Source organism: Leuresthes tenuis, unplaced genomic scaffold, assembly GCF_036924035.1.
Source record: "Leuresthes tenuis unplaced genomic scaffold, fLeuTen1.0.hap1 SCAF_80, whole genome shotgun sequence".
NCBI classification, from domain to species: Eukaryota; Metazoa; Chordata; class Actinopteri; order Atheriniformes; family Atherinopsidae; genus Leuresthes; species Leuresthes tenuis.
Genome location: NW_027325434.1, coordinates 50,294 through 69,920, shown reverse-complemented (window position 1 = coordinate 69,920; position 19,627 = coordinate 50,294). Strand labels below are relative to the sequence as shown.

General features: G+C 41.4%; 3 non-coding genes across 3 annotated transcripts; all 3 read left to right on the top strand.

Annotated features, from left to right (window-relative positions):
- Positions 1–13,958: 13,958 nt before the first annotated feature.
- On the top strand, positions 13,959–14,149 carry LOC140286246 (U2 spliceosomal RNA). Its single transcript, XR_011911097.1, has one exon. It is a non-coding gene; the product is annotated as a U2 spliceosomal RNA (small nuclear RNA).
- Positions 14,150–14,559: 410 nt separating this feature from the next.
- LOC140286271 (U5 spliceosomal RNA) lies at positions 14,560–14,673 on the top strand. The gene has a single exon (XR_011911120.1). It is a non-coding gene; the product is annotated as a U5 spliceosomal RNA (small nuclear RNA).
- Positions 14,674–14,948: 275 nt separating this feature from the next.
- On the top strand, positions 14,949–15,136 carry LOC140286250 (U2 spliceosomal RNA). Its single transcript, XR_011911101.1, has one exon. It is a non-coding gene; the product is annotated as a U2 spliceosomal RNA (small nuclear RNA).
- Positions 15,137–19,627: the final 4,491 nt, after the last annotated feature.

Below are 19,627 nucleotides of genomic sequence, written 5' to 3'. Positions count from 1 at the left end.
TTCTCCTAAACGTGTTGCTGCAGTTCAGATCATTCCTAAACCGGTTACTAAAAAACAGCTTATGTCATTCTTAGGTATAACATCTTACTGCAGGAACTTTATTCCTAACTACTCTTTTCTCGAAGCTCTCTTAGGTGCTCTTATCCATGGTAAAGGCCTCCAGTCAGCTGACCGTGTTCCATGGACTCCTGAGGCTGAATCAGCCTTTAGTCAGCTTAAGCTGGCTCTTCAAACAGCACCAACACTTGGCATTCCAGATCCTCATAAACCTTTCATACAGGCAGTTGATGAGAAGCATGACATCTGTTCTTATGCAGGAACATGGGGCAGGCAAAGGCCAGTGGCTCATTTCTCAGCAAAACTGGACTCTGTGGCTGCAGGCCTGCCTGGTTGTCTTCGTGCTGTTGCAGCTGCAGAGAAAGCTGTCCTGGCCTCCCAAGATATTGTGGGCTACGCTAATTTGACTGTTTTGGTTCCTCATGCTGTTGCCATTATTCTTCTCGAGCAGAAAACTTCACATCTTTCAACTGCTCGTTGGCTCAGATACACCTCTGTGATATGCCAAATGTCACTGTTAAACGTTGTACTGTTCTGAATCCTGCTACTTTGCTTCCGACTCCTGAGGATGGGGAGCCTCATGACTGTGAAGCTGTTTTGGAACAAGTTTGTACACCCCGACCTGATCTTTTAGAGACTCCTCTTCCAAACTCTGACATGATTCTTTTTGTAGATGGATCAGCTTTGCGTGATCCAGCCACAGGTACTAACTGTGTTTGGTTTGCAGTATGTTCTTCACATGACACTTTGTTGTCTGGTTCTCTTCCTAAACATTTCTCTGCTCAAACTACTGAGCTTATTGCACTTACTGAAGCTTGTAAGTTGGCAGCTGGTAAGTCTGTCACTATTTACACAGATTCCAGATATGCTTTTGGTGTTGTTCATGACTTTGGTGCGCTGTGGAAACACAGGCATTTCCTTAAATCAGATGGTAAAACTATTCTGAACTCCAAGCAGGTTTCTGATCTTCTTGATGTGATCCTTTTGCCTACAGCAATCTCGGTCTGTAAGTGTGCGGCTCACACTAACTCAGACGATCCTGTTGCTTGTGGCAATGCCAGAGCTGATGCTGCAGCTAAGCAAGCAGCTAAATCTTTTCCTGTTTTCGCTTCCCTCTCTTTGCAGGCAGAAGACTCCCTCACAGATCTCCATGCTTTGCAAACTTTTGCCTCTGCAGATGAAATTTGGTCCTCTGGACGCATTTGGTCCTCTGTGGGTGCAACTCATATGGATGGTGTTTGGATGGGACCTGATGGTAAACCCTGTCTACCTAAACATTTTTTTCCTCATTTTTCAAAATTGACACATGGGTTGGACCATGTGTCAAAAGGGGGGATGCTGAATGCACTCACTGCTCAGTGGTTCACAAAAGGGTTCAGTTCATATGCGCAAAAATACTGTCAGTCATGTATGGTTTGTGCCACACATAATGTAGGAAAGGCATTACACACATCGCAAGTTGCACACCCTCCACCAGAGAAACCTTTTGAACATTTGATGATGGATTTTGTTGAACTCACACCAGCTGAAAGAAAGAAATATGCACTAGTAATAGTGGACGTGTTTAGTAAATGGGTTGAAGTTTTCCCTGCAAAACATGCAAACAGTAATGCAGTGACTAAAGCACTGCTAAACAGAAATCATTCCTAGATGGGGCATTCCAGAGAAGATCAGCAGTGATAATGGCACACATTTTGTAAACACTGCATTGACTGAGGTTGGTAAATTCCTGGGAATAACCTTGCGCACACATTGTGCTTATCATCCACAGAGTGGAGGTGCTGTGGAAAGAGAAAATGGTACATTAAAGTCCAAGTTAGCCAAATGTTGTGAAGAAACAGGTCTGCCATGGACAAAAGTATTACCTATTGTGCTTACCTACATGAGAATGAGAATCAGAGCTCAAGTGAATCTCAGCCCATTTGAAATTTTATTTGGCAGACCTCCTAACCTGGGATTGGGACCTGTAACCAGACCCCTCCCTTCCACAACTGTTTGTGATGATGCTATGTTGTCTTACTGTCGAAACCTTTCCACTGTTCTATCTCAAGTTTCACAGACAGTAAAAGCAGCCCTTCCAGCCACAGAAAACACACCACTCCAACCAGATGACAGGTGGTGAAGGAACTTCGCAGGAAACATTGGAAGTCCAAACGTTGGCAAGGCCCGTTCCAGGTGCTACTGGTCACTCACACAGCTGTTAAAGTTGCAGAGAGAGCAACCTGGATTCATGCCAGTCACTGTAAGAAGGTACCAGAACCAGTAGATGACTTCCACCCTGACATACATCAGCCTAACCAACACGCCCGGAAGGACAAAGATAAGAGTCAGCAGTAAAAGCTGTACTCCACCGGTGTGTTAAGTGCTAGTAACCTCTGACACCGAAGATTGAAACATCCTTACTGAGACCTGCGATGAAGATGATCATACACATGCTGTGAACCATGGAAGAAACTGTTTGTTGTTTGTATTTTCTTATTTGTAACCAGCATGTGCACATTGTATCTTGATTTCACAGGAAGCAATAATACAGGGCTGCTGTATTTTTCCCTGTGTGAAAGGCCTCATTGTATGTATCTCACCAAATGATTCAAATGACTCAAAGAACTTTTTTGCTTTCAAAATTTTTCCTCTAGTGACGCTGACTTAGAGAGGCATGAAGATAATCATATTTAATTGTTCATGTTTTGATTGTTTATCATTGGACCCTTTATCACTATGATGCCTGCATTTTAAACTCACGTTGTGTGCAAATGCAGGCTGATGTTTTACAGATAAAGTTATTATTTTCCTTGTTTCTTTTGGGTTGATTAATATAATGGTATTATTATAATCAAAAGGGAGGAATGTAATGGAAAATAATTCTTATATGCATTGTATTGAGTGTTACTGTGTATAACCTGCAAATGACTGAGCTGCAAGGTACCACCCTGCCCTGTTTTCTTAAATTCCTCTTTACAATGGTGGGCTTGTTATTATGAGATAGCTGCACTTTAGGGGGGACAGGGTTAGGCTGGTATTTACGAGTGTGTCTGGGTAACCTCAACTAATGGTTGGGGAGGAAAGTTAGAAGAACAATCAACTATACCCAAAAACAGATGACGTGATGAGTGGGCAATATAACTGTGTGTTTTTGCTTCAGTGGTCAGAGCAACTCTGTATTCTGTACTGTGTTGTTCTCTCTTGCAAGATATTATTATTAAAGCCTCTTATCTCCTCAAAAGAAAATAACTGACTCCCCAAGTGCAAGTGTCAGGACAAATGATCAAACTTCTCCAAGCTTCAGTCTGCAGAGAGGTACAAGACAGGGTTGCCCACTTTCGCCCTCACTTTTTGCTATTTTCATCGAACCTTTAGCAGCTGCTATCAGACAAGATAGAAATATTAAAGGCATCCAACCCCAAAATATTGAGCATAAAATAAGTCTTTATGCTGATGATGTATTACTTTTCCTTCAGAACTCACAGACGTCTCTCACTCACACGATCACACTCATAAATAAATTCTCAGCACTTTCTGACTACTCTATCAATTGGTCTAAGACCACAGTTCTGCCCATTAACTATAGGGACCAGAATATACCTGCGATCACTTTACAGTCAGGAAATATTAGATATTTAGGCATAAACATTTCCTCCAGGCTCTCAGAGCTAACAAAGCTAAATTATGTGCAATTATTAAAGACAGTAGAGGACGATCTCTCTCGTTTGAAGTCCTTACCTATATCACTTATGGGGAGAGTTACAACCATTAAAATGATGATACTACCAAAAGTTAACTATTTGTTCTCAATGATCCCCATAAAACCATCTGCTACTTGGTTTAAGTCACTAGGTTCATGCATCTCCAAATTTCTGTGGAAAAACAAACCACCACGTATTAGTTTAAAAACCCTACAGAAGACCAAGGACAGTGGTGGATTAGATTTACCTAATTTTCAGCACTATTCCTTAGCCAATAGGTTACAGTATATATCAAAATGGTTTAAACCTAGCCCAATAGATGAACCATGGATAAATATAGAACAAGCATTGTGTGATAATCTGGAAATCTCTGACCTGCCACTTATTAGTCAAAACGTAAAAAATCACAAATGTTTCAAGAGCATTAACATCAGCACCTCTCTGACAGCCTGGTGGGAATTTCTTAAAATAACAAAGTCTTCACTTGTCCCGTGTAAGCTTACACCCATCTGGAACAATCCTGACATCCTGCAAAACAAAAAAATGCTAAACTTTACTCTCTGGAAGATCAAAGGAATCAAACATCTGGAACATATAATCCAAAATGGACATTTTATTTCATTTGATGAGCTCATATCACAACATGAGATAGGCAGCAATAAATTCCTAGAATATCAACAACTTAAGTCTATAATAACAAAGAAATATATCCTCCACCAACCAGACTTACAACTCCTGATTAGGGTAGTAGAATTTCTAAGCATCTGCACCCCAAAACTACTATCAAAAATATATAAATTATTGTCTAAGATAGATGACACAATGTCTCTACCGTCCTCAAAATGGGAGGCGTATTTATCCATCAGTTCTAGTCATAGCTTCTGGCCACATATATGTTTGAACACCTTCAGAATGACTCGAAATCCTAATTTACAGCTCATACAATACAAAATTCTTCATAGAACACACTATACAGGACAAAGGATGTTCAGGATAGGTCTAACACACTCAAACATCTGCTCACATTGCACAGATAACACACCTGATGATTATGCACACGCTTTGTGGTTTTGTGCGCCTGTCCAGAGGTTCTGGCTTGAAGTCTGTGCGGACCTATCAACATGACTAAAGTGTAGCATTCCTGCATGCCCCACACTGTGCATACTGGGTGACTTAGACAACATCAATGTGGAATTTAGCTTAGCACACATGATCCTCACAGTGTTATGTATAGCAAAGAAAACTATTCTCATGAACTGGAAAGCGAAGAACAATCTGTGTATTAACCAGTTTAGAAATTTTCTTTTAGATTATATTAGCATGGAAACAATGTCTGCTTCCTCAAAACATCAATTGGCTGAATTTAATTCTCTCTGGTCCCTTCTGATTAGCTTGATCACATAGTGGTGGTGGTGGGTTGCTGTCCCGTCGCTCTGGGCGGTTGGGTGTGTGCTGGGGGGGGCTGTGTGGCTTCGGGCGTCTGGTGGTCTCTCGGGTCGTGGGGAAATACAGCAGCCCTGTATTATTGCTTCCTGTGAAATCAAGATACAATGTGCACATGCTGGTTACAAATAAGAAAATACAAACAACAAACAGTTTCTTCCATGGTTCACAGCATGTGTATGATCATCTTCATCGCTGGTCTCAGTAAGGATGTTTCAATCTTCGGTGTCAGAGGTTACTAGCACTTAACACACCGGTGGAGTACAGCTTTTACTGCTGACTCTTATCTTTGTCCTTCCGGGCGTGTTGGTTAGGCTGATGTATGTCAGGGTGGAAGTCATCTACTGGTTCTGGTACCTTCTTACAGTGACTGGCATGAATCCAGGTTGCTCTCTCTGCAACTTTAACAGCTGTGTGAGTGACCAGTAGCACCTGGAACGGGCCTTGCCAACGTTTGGACTTCCAATGTTTCCTGCGAAGTTCCTTCACCACCTGTCATCTGGTTGGAGTGGTGTGTTTTCTGTGGCTGGAAGGGCTGCTTTTACTGTCTGTGAAACTTGAGATAGAACAGTGGAAAGGTTTCGACAGTAAGACAACATAGCATCATCACAAACAGTTGTGGAAGGGAGGGGTCTGGTTACAGGTCCCAATCCCAGGTTAGGAGGTCTGCCAAATAAAGTTTCAAATGGGCTGAGATTCACTTGAGCTCTGATTCTCATTCTCATGTAGGTAAGCACAATAGGTAATGCTTTTGTCCATGGCAGACCTGTTTCTTCACAACATTTGGCTAACTTGGACTTTAATGTACCATTTTCTCTTTCCACAGCACCTCCACTCTGTGGATGATAAGCACAATGTGTGCGCAAGCTTATTCCCAGGAATTTACCAACCTCAGTCAATGCAGTGTTTACAAAATGTGTGCCATTATCACTGCTGATCTTCTCTGGAATGCCCCATCTAGGAATGATTTCTGTTTAGCAGTGCTTTAGTCACTGCATTACTGTTTGCATGCTTTGCAGGGAAAACTTCAACACATTTACTAAACACGTCCACTATTACTAGTGCATATTTCTTTCCTTCAGCTGGTGTGAGTTCAACAAAATCCATCATCAAATGTTCAAAAGGTTTCTCTGGTGGAGGGTGTGCAACTTGCGATGTGTGTAATGCCTTTCCTACATTATGTGTGGCACAAACCATACATGACTGACAGTATTTTTGCGCATATGAACTGAACCCTTTTGTGAACCACTGAGCAGTGAGTGCATTCAGCATCCCCCCTTTTGACACATGGTCCAACCCATGTGTCAATTTTGAAAAATGAGGAAAAAAATGTTTAGGTAGACAGGGTTTACCATCAGGTCCCATCCAAACACCATCCGTATGAGTTGCACCCACAGAGGACCAAATGCGTCCAGAGGACCAAATTTCATCTGCAGAGGCAAAAGTTTGCAAAGCATGGAGATCTGTGAGGGAGTCTTCTGCCTGCAAAGAGAGGGAAGCGAAAACAGGAAAAAAATTAGCTGCTTGCTTAGCTGCAGCATCAGCTCTGGCATTGCCACAAGCAACAGGATCGTCTGAGTTAGTGTGAGCCGCACACTTACAGACCGAGATTGCTGTAGGCAAAAGGATCGCATCAAGAAGATCAGAAACCTGCTTGGAGTTCAGAATAGTTTTACCATCTGATTTAAGGAAATGCCTGTGTTTCCACAGCGCACCAAAGTCATGAACAACACCAAAAGCATATCTGGAATCTGTGTAAATAGTGACAGACTTACCAGCTGCCAACTTACAAGCTTCAGTAAGTGCAATAAGCTCAGTAGTTTGAGCAGAGAAATGTTTAGGAAGAGAACCAGACAACAAAGTGTCATGTGAAGAACATACTGCAAACCAAACACAGTTAGTACCTGTGGCTGGATCACGCAAAGCTGATCCATCTACAAAAAGAATCATGTCAGAGTTTGGAAGAGGAGTCTCTAAAAGATCAGGTCGGGGTGTACAAACTTGTTCCAAAACAGCTTCATGAGCGTCATGAGGCTCCCCATCCTCAGGAGTCGGAAGCAAAGTAGCAGGATTCAGAACAGTACAACGTTTAACAGTGACATTTGGCATATCAAGGAGCACAGAGGTGTATCTGATCCAACAAGCAGTTGAAAGATGTGAAGTTTTCTGCTCGAGAAGAATAATGGCAACAGCATGAGGAACCAAAACAGTCAAATTAGCGTAGCCCACAATATCTTGGGAGGCCAGGACAGCTTTCTCTGCAGCTGCAACAGCACGAAGACAACCAGGCAGGCCTGCAGCCACAGAGTCCAGTTTTGCTGAGAAATGAGCCACTGGCCTTTGCCTGCCCCATGTTCCTGCATAAGAACAGATGTCATACAACCATGCTTCTCATCAACTGCCTGTATGAAAGGTTTATGAGGATCTGGAATGCCAAGTGTTGGTGCTGTTTGAAGAGCCAGCTTAAGCTGACTAAAGGCTGATTCAGCCTCAGGAGTACATGGAACACGATCAGCTGACTAGAGCTGCATGTCATAACTGCAGCTGCCTTTACCATGGATAAGAGCACCTAAGAGAGCTTCGAGAAAAGAGTAGTTAGGAATAAAGTTCCTGCAGTAAGATGTTATACCTAAGAATGACATAAGCTGTTTTTTAGTAACCGGTTTAGGAATGATCTGAACTGCAGCAACACGTTTAGGAGAAAGTGAGCGCCCATCCTTAGAAATCACATGACCCAAAAAGGTGACTTCGTCCTGTACAAATTGTAACTTAGAAAGGCTGGCTTTATGGCCATAAGAAGGAAGATGTTTCAACAGATTCACTGTCTTTTTCACACTGTTGTTTAGATGGACCACATAAAAGGATGTCATCCACATACTGCAAAAGAGCAGAGCCTGTGGTTGATTGAAGTTAATCCAGACTAGCTTTGAGGGCAGCATTGTAAATAGTGGGACTTTCACAGTACCCCTGGCATAACCGGGTAAAAGTCCAAGATCTCCCTTCAAACTAAAAAGCAAACCAAAATGGGCTATCAGGGTGCACTGGCGACAAGTCAACCACTGAGAAAAACTGTGCATCTGATGTAATTTGAGACAAAATAGTGTGTGGGTTGGGCACAGTAGGAGCATGTGGCTGAACTGCAGCATTCACCGCTTGGAGGTCCTGTACAAAACGCCATTCATCTGGCTGGCCAGCATCTTTAATCTTTTTAACAGGAAACAATGGAGTAAGCACAGGTGAATTTTCAAAAGGAACAATAACGCCTGTTTTCTGAAAAGATTGAAAAACAGGTTTAATCCCTTTAATTGCTTCAGGCTTAAAAGGGTATTGTTTTTTACATGGACAAAAGTCTGATTTAGGGGTGACAATTACTGGTTCACAGCCTTTTATCAACCCCACATCATATTTGCACTTCAGCCAACATGGGTATCGAAGACAAATCTGTTTCAGATAAAAAACATGCTTCAAAATGTGATTCTGTGGTAGGAATTAAGTCCACAGTTCTTTGACAATGCATTGTACTCAAAAATGTTTTTTTGTATGCTGACAATCGTTCAGAAAACATCAAATTTGGATCAGCAGGTGAAACAGTCCACTCCATTTCTTTCTGACATGTAGCAACAAACTCTCCCACACCTTGTCACTGCCAGTGTGTACGTTTGGCCAAGGAAATGTGAGGGCGAGTACCACAAACATTAAAAAAATCGAAGTGCTCTGGAGTGAGCGACACAGCCAATAAAGTAGGCGCACATATTTTTTCACTTCTTCTCATAGTCATTGTCAGGCCCCAAAGAAATGTGTGATGTGCAGTGCAAATCAGTAGGTTGCATGAAATCAGAAAGGGGTGAAACTAACGCTTTTGCTTCTTCCACTAGTTGTTGTGAAAAAGGAGAGCTGGGAAGTTTCCACTCATAAGCATATGTAAGTGCCGATGAATCAAACTGCACTGCTGTGAAAACTTTGTCAGGCTGTAACATAACCTTAACACCCTCTGGTGTAGAAGTTAAAATAATGCCTAATTTACACATGAGATCACAGCCCATCAGGTTAATGGGACACAACTCTGATAACAAAAATGAGTGTTTGAAGGAGAGCTCATCGGGAGTGACAACACGCAATGGGCATTGTCATTTTCTCCTTCACAACCTGGCCTGATGCAGACATACAGTAAACGTGGTTTCCACTTAACTTTGGAGGACAATCAAACTCCCCTGACGTCACTACTGATGAACATAAGTTCCTATATTCTGAGAGAAATATCTTTGCTCTAGGACGGAAATAGCATGCAAAACTTTACTACGTGAATCACAGTCGGCAAGCGTTGCTTCACTACACAGAGCAGGAAAAATGTGTGAGTGTGTTTGTGCTATCACCCATTAGTGGAGGCTCCGCTGCCGCGTGACGTCCAGAACCTGCCTCCCACCCTCAGTCAGCCTTTTGCCCAATTTCATCACTTTTTAGCTGTGGACAGTCCTTCTTCCAGTGTCCAGTCTGGCCACAGTAAAAACAAATATTCGGATCATAGCTCTGGCGTGGCCCATTTCGACCTCCTCTCCCACACGTCCACGTCTTCGACTTCGGCCTCGTCCTCTGTTTACACCAACTGCGTAATACATGGTCATGGTTGCCAAATGCAGCTCCTTTTCACACTTGTCCCTTTTGGTTGTCTTACGCGTCTCAACTTGGTTCTGAGCATGGCGAGCATATCGGCGAACGTCAGCCAAACGAGGACCCTCACACCATCCCACGTAAATGTTCTTTACTTCAGTGGCGACATCTATATAATATTGTCTGGGTCCCGTTAAAACATGTATTTTTCCCATCTAATTCCTTGTTTGCTTTAAAACAAGTATTCCCCATTTTCTATCCCTTCAGTAGCCAACCAGTTTGTATGGAGTACACTGGAGCAACTTGACTGATCAGTAAAACACTGCTTTTGTTGTCACCGCAAGGCTTCCCCCGTCGGTTGTTTCACTGAGACACTACTGAGTAACTACAACTCAACACAGTTTATATACATAACATTCATATACATACTAACAAACAAACAAACAATAATTTATCGCAATTTTCTCATCTCTGTTTGAACGTACACCCAGGTAAATATTCCTGTAGTCTTCTCATACCGACTATGGACCCATTCATTGTTTAACTTCACTGTTTTGCAAATCCTAATTGAATATTACACATTGACATTGAACTTTACTGGATAAGCAGGTCTTCATTGCATTCAGCAGCCTATATGTGAGCATCTATGTGTAAGCTGTTCTTCTTTGCATTTATCAGCAGCAAGCAATTCTTCACTGCACATGCATATGTAAATAGTAAAACAATTCCAATGTGTTAGCGAAACCTTCTATATCACAGTGGTTTCTAAGGTCTATTTTAAGTTCTTTGCCATCAGTGAGATGACATTGTTTACAAAGTGTGTCAAATTATCACTGAAGATCTTTTCAGGAATTTCAAATCTAGAAATGAGTTATTTTACGCGTGATTTTGCTACTGAGAGTGCATCTGCTTGTGCACATGGAAATATTTCAGACCATTTGGTAAAAACCTCTGTTGTCACTGAGCAGAATCGTTTCCCTTAACATTAATTTAGTTCAATGAAATCTACACAATAATGAAATAATGAAATCCAAACAAATATGTTGAAAAAGATACACTGGCTTAGGGAATTATCTTCGTTTTGGTCTTAGATTGCCCTGTGGAATGTATTTTGCACATATTTGACCTGCTAGACAAAACTTTATTAATTTATTTATTCTAAAAAAAAAAATTCAATAATTAGTAAAACCATATGCTGTAAAAACCTTGTTCATTATTGCTTCCATCCCTCCTGTTGAGACATGACATGGTCCGTGGCTCAATACTGCAGCATATTTAAACAAATTCTTTGGCAGTATGGTTTTCCTTCCGGTCATTCATACGAGTCTATTGTAGATGGCAATTGAATAACATCTAACAATGCTAAAATATTTGTAGTTTATACATTTAGCTGTGGATGTCAACATACCTGTTTTTCCAATGCTGTGTTAACACATGTACAGTTGAGAAGGCATACTGACTGTCAGTGTAAACGTTAACAACCTTTTTGTTATTTAATTTACAAGCTTCAGTTAAAGCTACCAATTCGACTGCTTGAACAGAGTAATTTTTTGGTAGTGGTTGTTTTAAGAAAACTTCAGTTTCTGTTACTACTGCAAATCCTGTAGCATTTGTGCCATCAGGGTTTTTTGCTTGACCTGTTGAATAAATATAGTTATTTCTGCATTTTCATAACGTATATCAGTTAAGTCTGGCCTGGGTAAAACACTGATGGTTATTTCTGACATGCAATCATGAGGCTTTCCATCTGTGGGGTAGGTAGCAGTGTGGATGGATTAAGTGTAGCACATCTCTCGACAACAAGGTGTGGCTGTGAAAGAAGAACTGTTATGTAGGAGAGATGTCTGGTAAAGATATTTTGTTAAGTAACCATATCACAGCCACTGCATGAGGTACCTTAAGTGTTAATGGGTGAAATAACACCATTATTGTTGATGCCTGCACTGCCAATGGCTTCTGGCCATTGATTCAAAAGTACGATCTCGTCCCTTTTTCCCCCTTTCAGTGGACACTGGCCCCTAATTACCGCAATTCAGCAGGGGGTCTTTCATTAGAAGTACTGGACTTCCCCGTGCACGGTTTCAGCTCCGACCCTGGAAAGCGGAAAAAACGTTGAGATCTGGTTTGAGGACCCAATTGTTGAGAAAAGTCTCTCAATGAGACTCAGAGTTGCTGGAGTCAGTTAATGCAAATGTTTAATCTTGCAGCAAGTTCAAGAATGTGTGTGTGTGTGTGGGTGTATGTGTGCGAACGTGTGTGAGTTTGTGTGTGTGAGAGTTTAAAGAACCTGTTATCCACAGGCAGGTCTTAACTAGTATGGCACAGGTCCAGCCTGTCTCATCTTTTTTGGAAGGTCCAGTGCTCGGCCGTAACCCTTCTGTCTGTTTGGACTCTCACATACATTCGGTTAATCATAGAAAAACGAGAACAAAACTTTTTAGCCCCTTAAATTCATAAAACAGACATGGTGCAGTTATTTCCATTCTAGAAAATAAGAGTAATCACCACCATTCCTATAAATTCTGGATATTCTAACAATCTGAATCTTTTTTAAATGTTCGATGAAGCCCTTTGCTGTTCTGTTTAGAGACTCAGCTGATCATAAACCAAGTTTTGCTCTTGAACCAAGCTTCTAAACTCTTCACCTTTTTCATTTCTCAGTTAGTATTCACTTTAAAACTGATTAAAAGAAAAATTAAATGAATGCCTATCAACAAATGTGGGATCTAAACTCTAGTGCTTTCTCTAAAATAATTTCCTTTCTCAATTCAGAAATGTGTGTGTGTAAGTCACAACACCCGTGACACCAAAACGGCTTTCTTTTCTCTCTTTTCTCTACACTCTGCACTGTGAGCACACACACCAAATCAGAAAGGCTTTTTTCTCTCTTTTCTACATTATGGACTGTGGGGACAGTCCATAATGTGTGCCAGGGCGTTGTCTCACGTATTAGATTATGCTTAAGATACGAATGGGTTTATCAGTCACATCAGAATCCATACATACTGATCCTCCCGTAATAAAATGGTCGGATCTTATCAAACACACTTTGTTTCTTGTGACAAGTCAGCGAAACAGCGTATACACGTCAAGACACTGAATCAAGTTTGCCACAAGAACTCATAAGTTTGGCAGTATTGCTCTGCCGTCAGCAATCATACACCCATTTTATTTTCATGAGACATGTGCAGGCACCTGTTCATCTACTGTTCTATCACTATGAATTAGTTTATCTATTATCAATAAGGATACTTCTACAACTACTATCAAAGTATGTCCGGACTTCTTATGTTGTCAGTTGCTATATATGAATAAGTGGGTTGCTACTGAAAAGCATTAAGCATGTCACACAGCCCAAACATATAACATTTCAGGACACACCACACAGTTAACAACCACAGTGAAGCGTGTCAAAGCCCAAACATGTAACATTCAACAGGACACTTACACAACACATTCAAATCAAACAGTCAGACAACATACAAGAACATATACCCCAGCCGGCATTGCTCCCTGCCTATTTTCCTACAACTCACTATGTGTGCGCACACCTTTATTCACAAACTCTTCAACTTATACTCTTTTACCGAAGCTGCTACAGCTCGATTGGCCAAATACCCTTAGATCCTATTTCGGTGAATTTGACATCTGCCTTGTATGTAAAAGATTAGCGGTTTAGCAGTTTTAATTTAGTTTGAGTGAAGGAATTCATTTTATAGCAAAATCCGAAATCGTGAAGAACTCATGAAAGTAAGCTTATTCTCGGATTCCTGAAACTTTAGATTTGCTCTTTCTTTTACTGCAAAGTACAACGTTGAGCAGCACTAATGAGTTTTTTCTATTTTTGGCAGGCTTTACCTTTGCGGGTGAAGCCCTTTCTGTCTGTGCAAAAGAAATCTTGTTACTGTGCAGAGTGACTTCTCTGAGTAGAGTCGCCTTACTTGTTGCGACTTTGCCGATGTTCGAAGCTGGAGTGCAAAGTTGTTGCTTGAATGGTGCTCGCTGGAGCGTGTGGTAGTGTAAAGTTATACCATTTAAAAGGGCTGAAGAGTGCTCAGTGCAGCGGGTGGGCGGAGGTGCAAAGTGACACTATGGCCATAAAAAGAACACCGCTACAAGTGCGCATTGTGCCAGGAAGGGCCCTCGGACGTGAACCAGTGGACAGTTATCGCTTCTCGGCCTTTTGGCTAAGATCAAGTGTAGTATCTGTTCTTATCAGTTTAATGTCTGATATGTCCTCTATGCGAGGACTACATATTAAATGGATTTTTATCAATAGGAGTTGAAAAAGGAGCTTGCTCCGTTCACTCCAAGCATCGACCCGGTACTGCAGTGCCGCTGGGAACGGTGCGCTCTCCTCTGCTCTTGTGAAAAAGCAAACAGCGGTGCAGGATGGAAGTTTCAGGGAGCCTAAGATGAAACTTTCTTTTAATCTGCTGAGAAAAGAGAGTGAATGCGAAGCAGACTTTAATACGGCTCTGGGAGCGAGCCGAGTGCGGGCTAACCGGGACAATTGCTTGAAAGAAACGCGACACCGAATGAGCAGTCAGAACAAAGCCTCAATACGGTGTTCCCGTGTTGTTTGTGGCTGCCTTGTCTTTTGCACAGAGTAAAAGACAAGGCAGCCATCGAATAGGGCCCGATTGTTCCTACTTGGTCAGCCGAGGAGCAAGGGGGGGAGCAAGCGTCTCAACCAAGCAAAGCTCACCATGGGGAAGGTGGCTATGCCAACTAGCCTGATGCCCTGCTCCCGCAGTGATGGATAATCGTACACTGGTTTCTCTTCATAATGTACAAGTCTTTCGCCTTTTACTAAAGACTTCCGTGGAGAGCAGCACTAATGAATTGTTTCTATTTTTGGCAGGCTTTACCTTTGCGGGTGAAGCCCTTTCTGTCTGTGCAAAAGAAATCTTGTTACTGTGCAGAGTGACTTCTCTGAGTAGAGTCGCCTTACTTGTTGCGACTGTGCCGATGTTGCTTGAATGGTGCTCGCTGGAGCGTGCGGTAGTGTAAAGTTATACCATTTAAAAGGGTTGAAGAGTGCTCAGTGCAGCGGGTGGGCGGAGGTGCAAAGTGACACTATGGCCATAAAACGAACACCGCTACAAGTGCGCATTGTGCCAGGAAGGGCCCTCGGACGTGAACCAGTGGACAGATATCGCTTCTCGGCCTTTTGGTTAAGATCAAGTGTAGTATCTGTACTTATCAGTTTAATATGTGATATGTCTATGCAAGGACTACATATTAAATGGATTTTTATCAATAGGAGTTGAAAAAGGAGCTTGCTCCGTTCACTCAAAGCATCGACCCGGTACTGCAGTGCCGCTGGGAACGGTGCGCTCTCCTCTGCTCTTGTGAAAAAGCAAACATTTTTCGAATATCCAACCGCACATGATCATAAGTGGGAGAAGAGGTGTTCAGCTGCAAGAAGGTGTGAATGTCCACCCATAATTCCTCAAAAATGGGTAAGAAAAGGTGCGAATGCCCAACCATACATCATCAAAAGCTAGAGAGGTGGTGTTCGGCTGTAAGATGCTGCGAATGTCCGACCATAGTTGGTAAAAAGCGGGTAAGAAAAGGTTAAGGCATTCAGACCTTGCTTCACCTGCTTTTCACCAAATATAGTCGGACATTCACACCTTCTTGCAGCCGAACACTTCCGCTCCACCTTTTAGTTTTCTATGGGGCATTCACACCTTTTTTTACACCGCATTTTATAAAAACACCACAGGAACACCGTATTGAGATTTTGTTCTGACCGCTCATTCGGTGTCGCGTTTCTTTCAAGCAATTCTCCTGGTTAGCCCGCACTCGGCTCGCTCCCAGAGCCGTGTTAAAGTCTACTTCGCATTCCGCACCTCCGCCCACCCGCTGCACTGAGCACTCTTCAGCCCTTTTAAATGGTATAACTTTACACTACCACACGCTCCAGCGAGCACCATTCAAGCAACAACTTTGCACTCCAGCTTCGAACATCGGCAAAGTCGCAACAAGTAAGGCGACTCTACTCAGAGAAGTCACTCTGCACAGTAACAAGATTTCTTTTGCACAGACAGAAAGGGCTTCACCCGCAAAGGTAAAGCCTGCCAAAAATAGAAAAAACTCATTAGTGCTGCTCAACGTTGTACTTTGCAGTAAAAGAAAGAGCAAATCTAAAGTTTCAGGAATCCGAGAATAAGCTTACTTTCATGAGTTCTTCACGATTTCGGATTTTGCTATAAAATGAATTCCTTCACTCAAACTAAATTAAAACTGCTAAACCGCTAATCTTTTACATACAAGGCAGATGTCAAATTCACCGAAATAGGATCTAAGGGTATTTGGCCAATCGAGCTGTAGCAGCTTCGGTAAAAGAGTATAAGTTGAAGAGTTTGTGAATAAAGGTGTGCGCACACATAGTGAGTTGTAGGAAAATAGGCAGGGAGCAATGCTGGCTGGGGTATATGTTCTTGTATGTTGTCTGACTGTTTGATTTGAATGTGTTGTGTAAGTGTCCTGTTGAATGTTACATGTTTGGGCTTTGACACGCTTCACTGTGGTTGTTAACTGTGTGGTGTGTCCTGAAATGTTATATGTTTGGGCTGTGTGACATGCTTAATGCTTTTCAGTAGCAACCCACTTATTCATATATAGCAACTGACAACATAAGAAGTCCGGACATACTTTGATAGTAGTTGTAGAAGTATCCTTATTGATAATAGATAAACTAATTCATAGTGATAGAACAGTAGATGAACAGGTGCCTGCACATGTCTCATGAAAATAAAATGGGTGTATGATTGCTGACGGCAGAGCAATACTGCCAAACTTATGAGTTCTTGTGGCAAACTTGATTCAGTGTCTTGACGTGTATACGCTGTTTCGCTGACTTGTCACAAGAAACAAAGTGTGTTTGATAAGATCCGACCATTTTATTACGGGAGGATCAGTATGTATGGATTCTGATGTGACTGATAAACCCATTCGTATCTTAAGCATAATCTAATACGTGAGACAACGCCCTGGCACACATTATGGACTGTCCCCACAGTCCATAATGTAGAAAAGAGAGAAAAAAGCCTTTCTGATTTGGTGTGTGTGCTCACAGTGCAGAGTGTAGAGAAAAGAGAGAAAAGAAAGCCGTTTTGGTGTCACGGGTGTTGTGACTTACACACACACATTTCTGAATTGAGAAAGGAAATTATTTTAGAGAAAGCACTAGAGTTTAGATCCCACATTTGTTGATAGGCATTCATTTAATTTTTCTTTTAATCAGTTTTAAAGTGAATACTAACTGAGAAATGAAAAAGGTGAAGAGTTTAGAAGCTTGGTTCAAGAGCAAAACTTGGTTTATGATCAGCTGAGTCTCTAAACAGAACAGCAAAGGGCTTCATCGAACATTTAAAAAAGATTCAGATTGTTAGAATATCCAGAATTTATAGGAATGGTGGTGATTACTCTTATTTTCTAGAATGGAAATAACTGCACCATGTCTGTTTTATGAATTTAAGGGGCTAAAAAGTTTTGTTCTCGTTTTTCTATGATTAACCGAATGTATGTGAGAGTCCAAACAGACAGAAGGGTTACGGCCGAGCACTGGACCTTCCAAAAAAGATGAGACAGGCTGGACCTGTGCCATACTAGTTAAGACCTGCCTGTGGATAACAGGTTCTTTAAACTCTCACACACACAAACTCACACACGTTCGCACACATACACCCACACACACACACACATTCTTGAACTTGCTGCAAGATTAAACATTTGCATTAACTGACTCCAGCAACTCTGAGTCTCATTGAGAGACCTTTCTCAACAATTGGGTCCTCAAACCAGATCTCAACGTTTTTTCCGCTTTCCAGGGTCGGAGCTGAAACCGTGCACGGGGGAGTCCAGTACTCCTAATGAAAGACCCCCTGCTGAATTGCGGTAATTAGGGGCCAGTGTCCACTGAAAGGGGGAAAAAGGGACGAGATCGTACTTTTGAATCAATGGCCAGAAGCCATTGGCAGTGCAGGCATCAACAATAATGGTGTTATTTCACCCATTAACACTTAAGGTACCTCATGCAGTGGCTGTGATATGGTTACTTAACAAAATATCTTTACCAGACATCTCTCCTACATAACAGTTCTTCTTTCACAGCCACACCTTGTTGTCGAGAGATGTGCTACACTTAATCCATCCACACTGCTACCTACCCCACAGATGGAAAGCCTCATGATTGCATGTCAGAAATAACCATCAGTGTTTTACCCAGGCCAGACTTAACTGATATACGTTATGAAAATGCAGAAATAACTATATTTATTCAACAGGTCAAGCAAAAAACCCTGATGGCACAAATGCTACAGGATTTGCAGTAGTAACAGAAACTGAAGTTTTCTTAAAACAACCACTACCAAAAAATTACTCTGTTCAAGCAGTCGAATTGGTAGCTTTAACTGAAGCTTGTAAATTAAATAACAAAAAGGTTGTTAACGTTTACACTGACAGTCAGTATGCCTTCTCAACTGTACATGTGTTAACACAGCATTGGAAAAACAGGTATGTTGACATCCACAGCTAAATGTATAAACTACAAATATTTTAGCATTATTAGATGTTATTCAATTGCCATCTACAATAGACTCGTATGAATGACCGGAAGGAAAACCATACTGCCAAAGAATTTGTTTAAATATGCTGCAGTATTGAGCCACGGACCATGTCATGTCTCAACAGGAGGGATGGAAGCAATAATGAACAAGGTTTTTACAGCATATGGTTTTACTAATTATTGAATTTTTTTTTTTAGAATAAATAAATTAATAAAGTTTTGTCTAGCAGGTCAAATATGTGCAAAATACATTCCACAGGGCAATCTAAGACCAAAACGAAGATAATTCCCTAAGCCAGTGTATCTTTTTCAACATATTTGTTTGTATTTCATTATTTCATTATTGTGTAGATTTCATTGAACTAAATTAATGTTAAGGGAAACGATTCTGCTCAGTGACAACAGAGGTTTTTACCAAATGGTCTGAAATATTTCCATGTGCACAAGCAGATGCACTCTCAGTAGCAAAATCACGCGTAAAATAACTCATTTCTAGATTTGAAATTCCTGAAAAGATCTTCAGTGATAATTTGACACACTTTGTAAACTATGTCATCTCACTGATGGCAAAGAACTTAAAATAGATCTTAGAAACCACTGTGATATAGAAGGTTTCGCTAACACATTGGAATTGTTTTACTATTTACATATGCATGTGCAGTGAAGAATTGCTTGCTGCTGATAAATGCAAAGAAGAACAGCTTACACATAGATGCTCACATATAGGCTGCTGAATGCAATGAAGACCTGCTTATCCAGTAAAGTTCAATGTCAATGTGTAATATTCAATTAGGATTTGCAAAACAGTGAAGTTAAACAATGAATGGGTCCATAGTCGGTATGAGAAGACTACAGGAATATTTACCTGGGTGTACGTTCAAACAGAGATGAGAAAATTGCGATAAATTATTGTTTGTTTGTTTGTTAGTATGTATATGAATGTTATGTGTATAAACTGTGTTGAGTTGTAGTTACTCAGTAGTGTCTCAGTGAAACAACCGACGGGGGAAGCCTTGCGGTGACAACAAAAGCAGTGTTTTACTGATCAGTCAAGTTGCTCCAGTGTACTCCATACAAACTGGTTGGCTACTGAAGGGATAGAAAATGGGGAATACTTGTTTTAAAGCAAACAAGAAAAATACATGTTTTAACGGGACCCAGACAATATTATATAGATGTCGCCACTGAAGTAAAGAACATTTACGTGGGATGGTGTGAGGGTCCTCGTTTGGCTGACGTTCGCCGATATACTCGCCAT